Raw genomic sequence first — 10,536 nt, 5'->3', positions numbered from 1 at the left:
GAAATCAAGCTACATGCAAAATTTCAAGCCTATAGATCTGTTCGTTTTTTATATATAATCCGGACAGATAGATAGATAGACTTACAAAAAAACATGCGACAATGATATTCGCTAACGCTCAGAAACTTATTCTCACAATGTTATACAAATCAAATACATTTTCAAAACTGTTAGGACCGTATTTTGAATTTCTAGTAGTTTTCTCCGTATGTTACTGTAAGGTAACGCACGTAAGGATAGTGCATTTACCCTTCGTGTTTTGTGATAGAATATTAATTTACAATGTGGAGCTCTTCTTAAATGTAGATAACTACATTACAAACCTTTACTGTATTGAACTTTTATTAACTGAAATACTTTCAACCAAGTCTTCTGTTCCATGAAATCTATACGTTGATTTAGAATTTGTAATGTTTTTCAATTTCAAACATTATTTTCAACGGTTTTTTATGATCTAAGCATCACTAGTCTTTGTATAACTTAAATGTTAAATACTAAACATTGCTATAAGCAGATTGTATTAAACTGGCACCTGCTCTTCCATTTTGATTATTTTTCGGATGCAAGATTCTCCTCTTCCCATGGCAAGATCTCAGGGGATAAATAAAAAAAGTTCATTACAGGGAATTAATAATTCTTTCTTCAAAATCTTCTATAATGGTACCTAGCAAAATATTGTACCTAATAAATTTAACAATGAGTCCGATTAAAATATTTATGGATTGATGGTTTTAATGTTTCTTGTCATCCATCCCAAAACATATGCAACTCTATGGTACTCGTTTCCAAAAATTATTTGCTGAGTGTTAGTGAAGAGTATCAGTCGAGTGACTGGAACAATTTTATTTATGTCTGTCTGTCTATCCAGAACGAACTTACCTATAAACACGGTATGTTGTATACAAATTCCGTTCTACATAAGCAACATCGCGTTTAATGATGGTGCATGTCACTCCATGGGGTTTGGCTGAGCGTTAGAGAACATTTTTTCATTGTTCTTGAGGGAAACGGCCAAAATGTCAACAAGAATATCGTAGAGTAAATAAATTTGTAACTACACTGAATATAGTCCATATGTATTTTAACACGTGACATTTATAATACATTAAGCCTAATAGAGTGAGTAGGCCTAATAGATAAATATTTTGAATGCAACCTCGGCGAAACCTGTTACGCCAACATTGTGTCACCTAAAACCTGTTAGTTTGTGTTACATTGTATAAGAAATCAAAATTAATGTCTCCAATGTTGGTTCCTTTACGGAATACTTATAAGAAGTCAACTTTAATTAAATTTTATAACAGAATAAAACAAAATAGAAGGTTGAGAATGGAATTATCTGACACATTTCCACTGAACTTCACGTTCGAAATCCATGTAACTTGAAACAAACATCTAGGTTTCCTGTAGTTTCATAATTACTCGTACTTATCTTTTCTTTATATTCCTAATATTGTTGTATCTGAATTCTTCGGAGTAAATTTTTAATCATACTTTTATTTATTACAGTTATATTTTTCATATAATACTTAAATATCAAACAAGCAATAACAACAAAATATACCAGGAGCATTGGCAGGCAATTGCGTCATTACTGACAGTAGCTGATCCTAGATTTGACAGTTGATCGAGTTCAGAAAGCCATATATCCGAAACTCTATATGTCCATTTATCCTGGCCTTTTGTGTAAGCTGCAGAATGCAACTCTCCAGTTGACTTCATATTTTTTTAAATATCAAGGTTACCTAAAACTAAATATTTTTGTATTAACGTTGTAAGAAAGTGTGTGTGTGTGTGTGTGTGTGTGTGTGTGTGTGTGTGTGTGTGTGTGTGTGTGTGTGCGCGCGCGCGCGCGCGCGCGTGCGTGTGTGAAAGTATTTCAAGTTGTTTGGAAATTTTTTCTAATAGGCGAGAGAAAGTTTTCATTGTATATATGAAAAAGAAAACTAAATGTTACCATCCTTTTGTTTTATTTTTACATATTGATGGAAAACACATTCAATTTTGTCAGTATTATATGTTGTGATTTATCACGCAATATTTCATTTAGAAGAAACAATTTCCTATTAATGTCATAAACCACTGAACCTAAGCTATTGATAAAAACCGTTATCATATTATATTGAAATATAAAATATGATATATATTATATATTTCACTTGTGAAATGTATGAAATTTTTAATAACAGTACATATGTGATCATTATCGAGGAAATCAAATTTAACGAAAGAGGAAAACAGTTTTGTTTTCCTCATGAAACGTATTAAAGAGTCGGATATCAATTAAAACTTTATTGTATATCCTAGTTGAATTTAACTAACGAAAATGCTTGAGAGAAGAGAGTTCTATTCTACACTTTTCATCAACCTTAGTGTAAAAGTCCTGTGGCCTTTATTGCGTCTTGATTCATTCACAGAAGTTCTATAACAATATTAGTGTTAGCATAACATTTAGGTTCAATGAAAACCATTAGTACAGTTTTCAAAATTATATAAAGGGTGATTCAGCTAAGTTCTCTAGAGTCCTTACAACTTGAAATTTTAACATAGTACATTATTTACGCTTTTGTTCTGTAAATTTTCATATTCAAACCTGAAACCTCCATTTTGGCACTTTTTTCTCTTAAATGTATTTAATATATTTTATTTCATCTGAGTCATTTAGGGTTTCGTATTTTGTATATTAGTTATAGGTGTATTATTTCTTCTCATATTAGTTTAGGACACCTTAGCTGACTAACCCTGTGTAGTCTGTAATAGTTTTATATCTGTTTGCCATGTTCCACATAAAAAACAACTAAAACTAATGAAGAGTTATCACGTTCACAATTGATACTACTAAAGAAGAGGCATAATCTTGAACGGACCAAACCGTTGAGATATCTTAGAGATTTTTCTTTATAGTATTACTACATAATTTGTTGCTATATTGTTATTATTATTTCTTATTAAGTATTTACATGCATGTTTGGGATGTATTTATAGATTGTGTTTGTAATTATTTATTTATTATAATTTACTAGATATTTATAATTAGTTATTATTAATTAAAAACCCATTATTTATTAGATTTCCAAGTAGTCTTAGTCGGTATAATGTTGGTTTTTGGTTATACATTTATTATTGTTAATTATTCTTTTACAATTTATAAGATGTTAGTAATTATTAAACATTAACAATTGTTATTGATTTGCTTAGATTTTTAGTACAGATAGGAGTTTATTGATCTCATTTCATTTTTGTTTATTTAGCTATAACTCTTTTCCTGTTTTGATATGTTATTGTTTTACAGTATTGGAATGAAATAAATAAATACATCATTATGCTTATTTTGGTTTAATCTTTAATAGGGTTTGGTTCATTTATAATATCGTTAATTGCCACTGAAATATGTTTAAAAATTCAATACTACGTTTCGTAAATTGGATTCTTTTATCTTCTTCAGGTTTCAGAAATATTGCTGAACTTATAACGTTAAGTGTGCAAAACAAATTAATTACAGTGTGATGATGAACTCGCTATAGTGAAACAACGTTAAAAAATAATAATAAGCACTAGTAATAAGCATATAATTACAATCCAATACTTTCAGTAAATCACTTACAATTGCCACAAAATCTAGTGCACCAAACAACCACATACGCTCACAATAGAGAAAGTGAGAGACTGAAAAATAACGAATGAACAGGACAGGGATTGTTGCAATGTTATCCTTACAAATAATCCATCGTACCTTATAAACTTTCAACAAATAATGCTTGCATTATAAATTTATCCTTAACTATGGTATTCTAAGAGGCAAATATGTAACTAACTCATAGTGATACCCAAAGCTATTTGGACTTTACAGAAAAAAATCATAACTGTGATTTGAAAAGTCTGAATATACGAGAAAGGACAATCCCTATTATGGTACCTTGATGATGTCATGTTATCAAAAAGGATTTCCATTGGCTGCTGGGAAAGTTCATTTCTCATCACGCTAAGAAAAGAACTAATACAACATAAATATTATTATATTATTATTATTATATAATAATGATATATATTATAATATTATTATTATTATATTATGTCCAATTTTTCGCTATTACTTCACTGATAGGTCACAAACAAATTCTGTTAAAAAAATATTCCTGTAACCCTGATTTATTAAGATACAGTCCTTCCTTTCTATCATGATATTCTCCATTTGTCTTACAGTAGACACCCAGTGCTAAAGTTTATATTTGAACTTCTTAGCCGATGGATTTATAATATCACACTTTGGAGTATTTGTCAAGTTATATAGACTCTCCATAATCCTACACAATTTATCCCTGTAGTAGATGGTTGATTAGTAACCTACGTAATTACGCAGCAAGTGGGCGATATTGCGGAGGAGTTGTCAACCAATTAAGAGATGTCCTTTGAGGAACTGATTGGCTGTGGCTTCATAGTGAGCCAATGTCTCTGATAAGCCATGCGAGAAACGAGTACATATAACAAGCAAATTCGTTTAAAACTGTTGTTCAAGTTATTAACTCTTGTATACTTCGCTTGAGCTTTCAAACTATGCTTTCCATCGAAGTCATTATTGCAGTGCACGTGGCTCACTTAGTGAGGTAAAATACATTCTGCTTTACTCAGCCGTCGGAATAATAATATTGAAATTGGCAGGCATTGAATTTTAATAAATCCATTATAACATAAATCTTTCATGATTGTGCATATTTTTACTCTCTAAATGTGCTCACCCACTAATTTTAAACGTGCACTGTCTGAATCTACACTGAAGGTGGTCAAAATAGTTTCATTAGCAGGTGACCCCTCTCCCTTCAGGTGCGATCCCTTTGTACAATATGTAAGATATCGTGTCGTATTTTATACTTTTTGGGTATCTTTTCGATAAATATTAACTTTCCTCATCGTTAACCCTTTGGCTAACATGGTATAGTAAGTTATAGACTAAAATTTCAACTAATATTTGTATAATTTATATAATTTGTATAATTTGTTAATTATTTTGGGTAAGTGGATACAATTGTTGGGTTGCTTGCATTACGTTTAATAATAATAACTTAATAATAACGTTTAACTTAAATGCACTTATGTATACTACTATAAAATCTCTTCAATTCACATAAATGCATCTCACTTTATAGAAAGTATCTTAAACGGTTTTTCATAATGGAAAACGTTTTACTGAATGTAAAAATCAAAACTGTATGGTGGTGTGAATGGAAATACAATTGTATGCGTTACTTTATGAAAAAAATCCTAGTGGAAGGATATCCCTAGATGTACTTTTATCATTAGATGATACTCAAGGAATTTTTCAATTAATCCTTTAGCTGATTTTTAAATATAGGTCGAAGACAATTCTCGAGTTTCCTCTATACCAAGCAAGTTTTTGCAGTATAGTTACGGAAATCTTTCATATCGGATGTTCCGATATTTATGTCAAGAAATGTTAGGTGTATCTTCAAAGTTCAAATAGATTGATTCATGCTAACCCGGCCCGGAAAGCAACCACTTAAAACATTCAGCCCTCTAAAGTAAAGGAAAAAAATTGTATGTTTTTATTTCATACCAATTAACGGAGAAGTAATGAAATCACAAACTTTGCTATCCTGGAATTTTCAGGATGAGTTAGACGTTTGTTAAATAAAATTTTATTTGAAATATTTGCTTTTGATGGTATGCACAAACATTTGTTTTAGTTTCTCGCGATCAATACATCACAGGTCAAACGTACTGATTAAAGATTCAATAGAAAACATACTGACCAAGAATTAATAGAGTTACTAAGCTAACTACTGCATTCAACATCTCAATGTCTGAAACTAAAATACAATATATCGGAATCCAGTTATATTCAGTTCTGTCTGATACAGGAAATATGTCATGGTGGATTATGACTTTCTAGATAAATTCAATGCAGTTTTTCCAGACTATAACTACATAGTTGTTTTGATCCGGAAAACCGTTTGTGCCGAAGGATCCTGAGCCATTAATATCCTGAGAAAATGTTGAAAACATTACACTGTTTAGATTACATATATGCCATTTCAGATTCTTCTAGCATCTTACCTAAGAGATAATGCTAAAAGTAGGATATTCAACACAGAATTAAGAAAAATTAAGAATACAAACATAAGTAAGAACCATTTCAAAATTACGTTGCAGATTGACGTAAATCAGCATTTGCCAAATTGTTCATTAGCATGACTCTGTTTCTATACTCTCAAGCATTACTTTTTCCTGTGATAAAAAAGTTTGGTCCAAAGAAGTTACGTAGAATCATACGACACCGAAATAAAAAATAATTCAATCATTGGATAAAACGGAATGATAACTTGTGAGCGTCTTTATTCATAATAGCGTAATATTGGCGTCCCACTTTCTTGAAAAGAGTACATAAGCCTCTGGCTTTAATAAGCTCAGCAGAAATATTTGTTGATGGCAAATACTTTTTACTCGGTAGAAGGGCTCCTTATAAATAACTGTGGGACTAGATACTTGACTCAGTGGAAGTTTTCATACAGTATTCCAAGTCAAATAAGTGTATGCTAAGATACACAAGAACTGTAGGGACGTGATGAGATCTATAAACTGTCTTTTTGCTATGAACAATACATATTATATATTACTAGATATAAGAATGTATGACATTTTGAGCGCATTGCAACACAAAATAATACAAAAATGATTATGTTTTTGATTATGTTGTTGTATATATAAGTATATATCTACTCAAATAAACAAATAATTTTTATCTCATTGTAATTCTCAGAGATGAAAATTAACTCGAATTTCAGGGCCTTACTTGAGTGATTGTTTTGCTAGGAACAACTTTAATCTTTAAACAATTTAGTAAATCTATGAAACCTGTGCATTTCTTGGCAGCAACATTTCAATAGTTTGATTTTAATTTAAAAAAACAGATTTTAATATCTGGTAAGTACAGTTAAAATGAAGGTGTCAATCTACCCTATTAATCCTTGTTGTTCAGGTTTTGCAATGTTGAGGAATACAACTTTTAAATAGAATCAGACGAACTGAAATAACACGAGATAGGGATGTAAAAGAAGCGCCATTTTATTTTTATTCCTGAGAAATGAACAATTCTGGCGACAGATTTACCCTATCCCCTCATACAAAATGAAAGCAGGAGTTTACCCCTATTTCCACCTGCCAAACCTATTACAACTCTCCGCCACCGGCAAGCCAGTATCGGGGATTCGCCACAAAGAGATCGGCCGATATGATTGACTATACAAAAGACGAACAGTAATATCATACCATTTATTTCAAAGTGTATTTGTTGGGTGAACAATTTCAATTTCAAAGACGAATGTTGAAAATATATCTATTAATGAGTGCTCTGACAATATTATCCATACATTCATTGCACAAAAAAGCTTGTCTTCCTAATAAAATCCACTGTTAGTAGGTAACAAGTAATTTTTATTTTATTTTTGTTATACAAGGAAATTACTTGTATGTAAGTGAGAATTACTAAAGTTACCATAGCACAAGGTAGAATATAATAAAATATATTAAGTTGTACACCAATCCTTCTATACTAGATTGATTATACGCATTAAAACTTAATTTAATTTACAATATAATGATAATTTAAATAATACTGACTATGTATACAAACATTGAAAATATTTTAAACCTACACATAAACGCAAAAATAAAATCTATCTTCAACCAATATTCACTAGAGTATTTCGGAATGAATTAAAATAACAAAATGATTATAATATTTAATTAACATGCGATATTAAACATTCCATATTATTAAATTTTATTTAGATAACGTCTAAAGTTGTTAAACAGTAAATATATAACAATGTATTATCGTATACACTTTTTAAAGATACAAATTAATGATGCAGAAACTAAAACAAATATACAGTTTATGTACAAAAGTATATTTTATCATACTGCACAAATCTTTGTTATTATTGCATTAGAAGTAAATACAAAACACAGCTGTTTTATATGTAAAGTTGAGAGGATATTATGTTAAGTTATTTTGCAATAAATAAAACGTAATTTTGTAAAATTAAGTATTAAACGTGCTTCTCTTTTGATGAAATCCGTTGTTCACCACATTAAGCAAAAGTGTCCTTAGGCGCTTAATTGTATGTGCAAATTCAGCTTCATCTCGTTCGACTGCGTTCCAAAAACAACCAATGTTGCTCCTAGGGATGAAAACTACTATTTAGCAAATGTATTTTTTTTATTTACTGTAATCGTGTATCTAATAGTGGTCTCTTTCAGACTGCAATGCACTCTCGTACATATTGTACATAATATGTATTTATAACTTTTTTAAAGGGTAAAATGTTCCTATTATAAAAACTCAAATGTGTTAAGAAATGTTATACATATATAAGGATTGCCTGTTTTTCTTCATCATGACGTTAACATACTAGCTCTTAAAACAAGCTTTATGGTGTCAAATTTAGTGTTACAATCATACAAAAGAATGAGCAAACAACATGGTAATGAGCTGAGATTATATACAATAAGATTATTACAGAATTTAATGGAAACAATCCACTGCCGGAGATTAATCTGTTCTTATTGACAATAGACTCGTTCATGAAGAAAAAAATGAACAACTTGTATACAAAATTAAGCGATCTTTACTATAGCGCGAAATCTTCTAATGTTGACTTTGCTCTTAGACACAAAATTATTTTAGATATAATGTCAGACTCTGCAACATTTTTGTCTTAGTAGACTCCATTTTTTTCGAAGATGAAAATCCCAAAGTAGATCTCTCTGATCAATCTAAACCAACCTATAATATAAAAAATTATCATACTTACCCTAATAATGTTTTTGAAGACAATCGAACAAACATTGAAAATCTGTCTAATTGTGTACTCACAGAATTGGAAATAAGTGTTTTGAAGAAAGGCCTTACCTTTTTCCCTACCTCCAAATTTGACCAAATCAATTTAGTCGATGATGCGTTAAAATTTGCACATAAGGTTTGCATAAATCACTATTTTTCTATAAACGGCTCGTATTATTCTAATACTCTTCCATGTTTAAATAAATTTAAAGAAGAAAGTGACTGGGAACCTCCACCATTAGCCCCCGATCATCACGTTGAACAGTTCATCAACGTCATAACGTCAAACCTATCTAATCCTTCGTTTCAAGATTCCTTAAGAGTAAGAAACAACTTAACAACTATTGAAATAAAGCCGATAAAATCACTTCAAAATAACAGGAACATTATAATAACACCAGCTGACAAAGGAGATAAGGTAGTTATTCAAAACATACAAGATTACATCACCGAAGCAGAAAGACAATTGTCTGACTCAAATACATACCAATCACTTAACAAAGATGCTTCCAATGAATCTAATACAATTATTAAACAATTTCTTAAACAACATTGGGAAAATGAAGAGCTATCTCTTAAGACAATAAATGTATTAACTCCCAAAATTCCAAGAACTCCAACTTCCTATCTTCTTCCAAAAATCCATAAAGATAGTAGACCACCTCCAGGACGTCCAATTGTAACCAGCTACGGTTGCCCAACTGAGAGAATATCTGCATTTATCGATGACCAGCTGCAACCATTTGTCACACAACTACCCTCCTTCGTAAATAACACTGATGACTTCATTTCAAAACTATCAACAATTAATCAATCTGTTGCTAAATCACGATTCTAGTGACTGTTGATGTCACATCACTGTACACAAACATACCACACGATGATGGTATAAATGCTGCTAAACATTTTCTCAACAGCAGACCCATTGACTCTAAACTTTTTACAAATTTCTTACTAAAACTTATACATTTTGCTTTAACAATGAACTGTTTTAGATTTCAAAATAAATTTTATCTACAAGTCAAAGGCACAGCCATGGGAACAAGGATGGCTCCCTCTTTTGCCAATTTATTCATAGGATTATTGGAAGAAAAATTCCTAAATTCACAGGACCATCTTCCTTTAGTTTGGTGTCGTTTTATTTATGATGTATTTTGTCTGTGGGATCATGGTGGAGAACTCCTTCAAGAATTTCTAAATGCATTGAACACGTTTTCAACCCTCAAATTTACTTGGAAGTTTTCTCATGAAATTCTTACTTTCTTGGACGTAGATGTTTTTTATAGAGTCTGGTTTGTTTAAAAACTAAAATACATGTAAAAGACACAAATACAGTGCAGTATTTGAATTGCAATAGTTCTCAACCCACTTATGTGAAAAAAAGTAATCCGAAGAGTCTTTCTATTCGTGCGAAAAATCTTTGCGGTAATGAGGACGATTTTATTAATTATATCAATAAATTAACTTGTTGTTTTAGAAAATTAGGATATCTCACTAAAGTTATCAAGAACAATTTGAATCAACCACCAAACAAAAATAATAATCATTTTCCCCAAAACGATCCGAAACTCATAATAATATTTTATCCTGGCTCTCACGAAATCAACTCAATCATGAGGACAGCCTTTAACCTACTTTAAAATTTTCAAGAAACTAAAGACTTATTTTCAAAATCT

The sequence above is a fragment of the Homalodisca vitripennis genome, chromosome 5, assembly GCF_021130785.1.
Source record: "Homalodisca vitripennis isolate AUS2020 chromosome 5, UT_GWSS_2.1, whole genome shotgun sequence".
Lineage (NCBI taxonomy): Eukaryota > Metazoa > Arthropoda > Insecta > Hemiptera > Cicadellidae > Homalodisca > Homalodisca vitripennis.
This window is presented reverse-complemented; position numbering follows the sequence as displayed.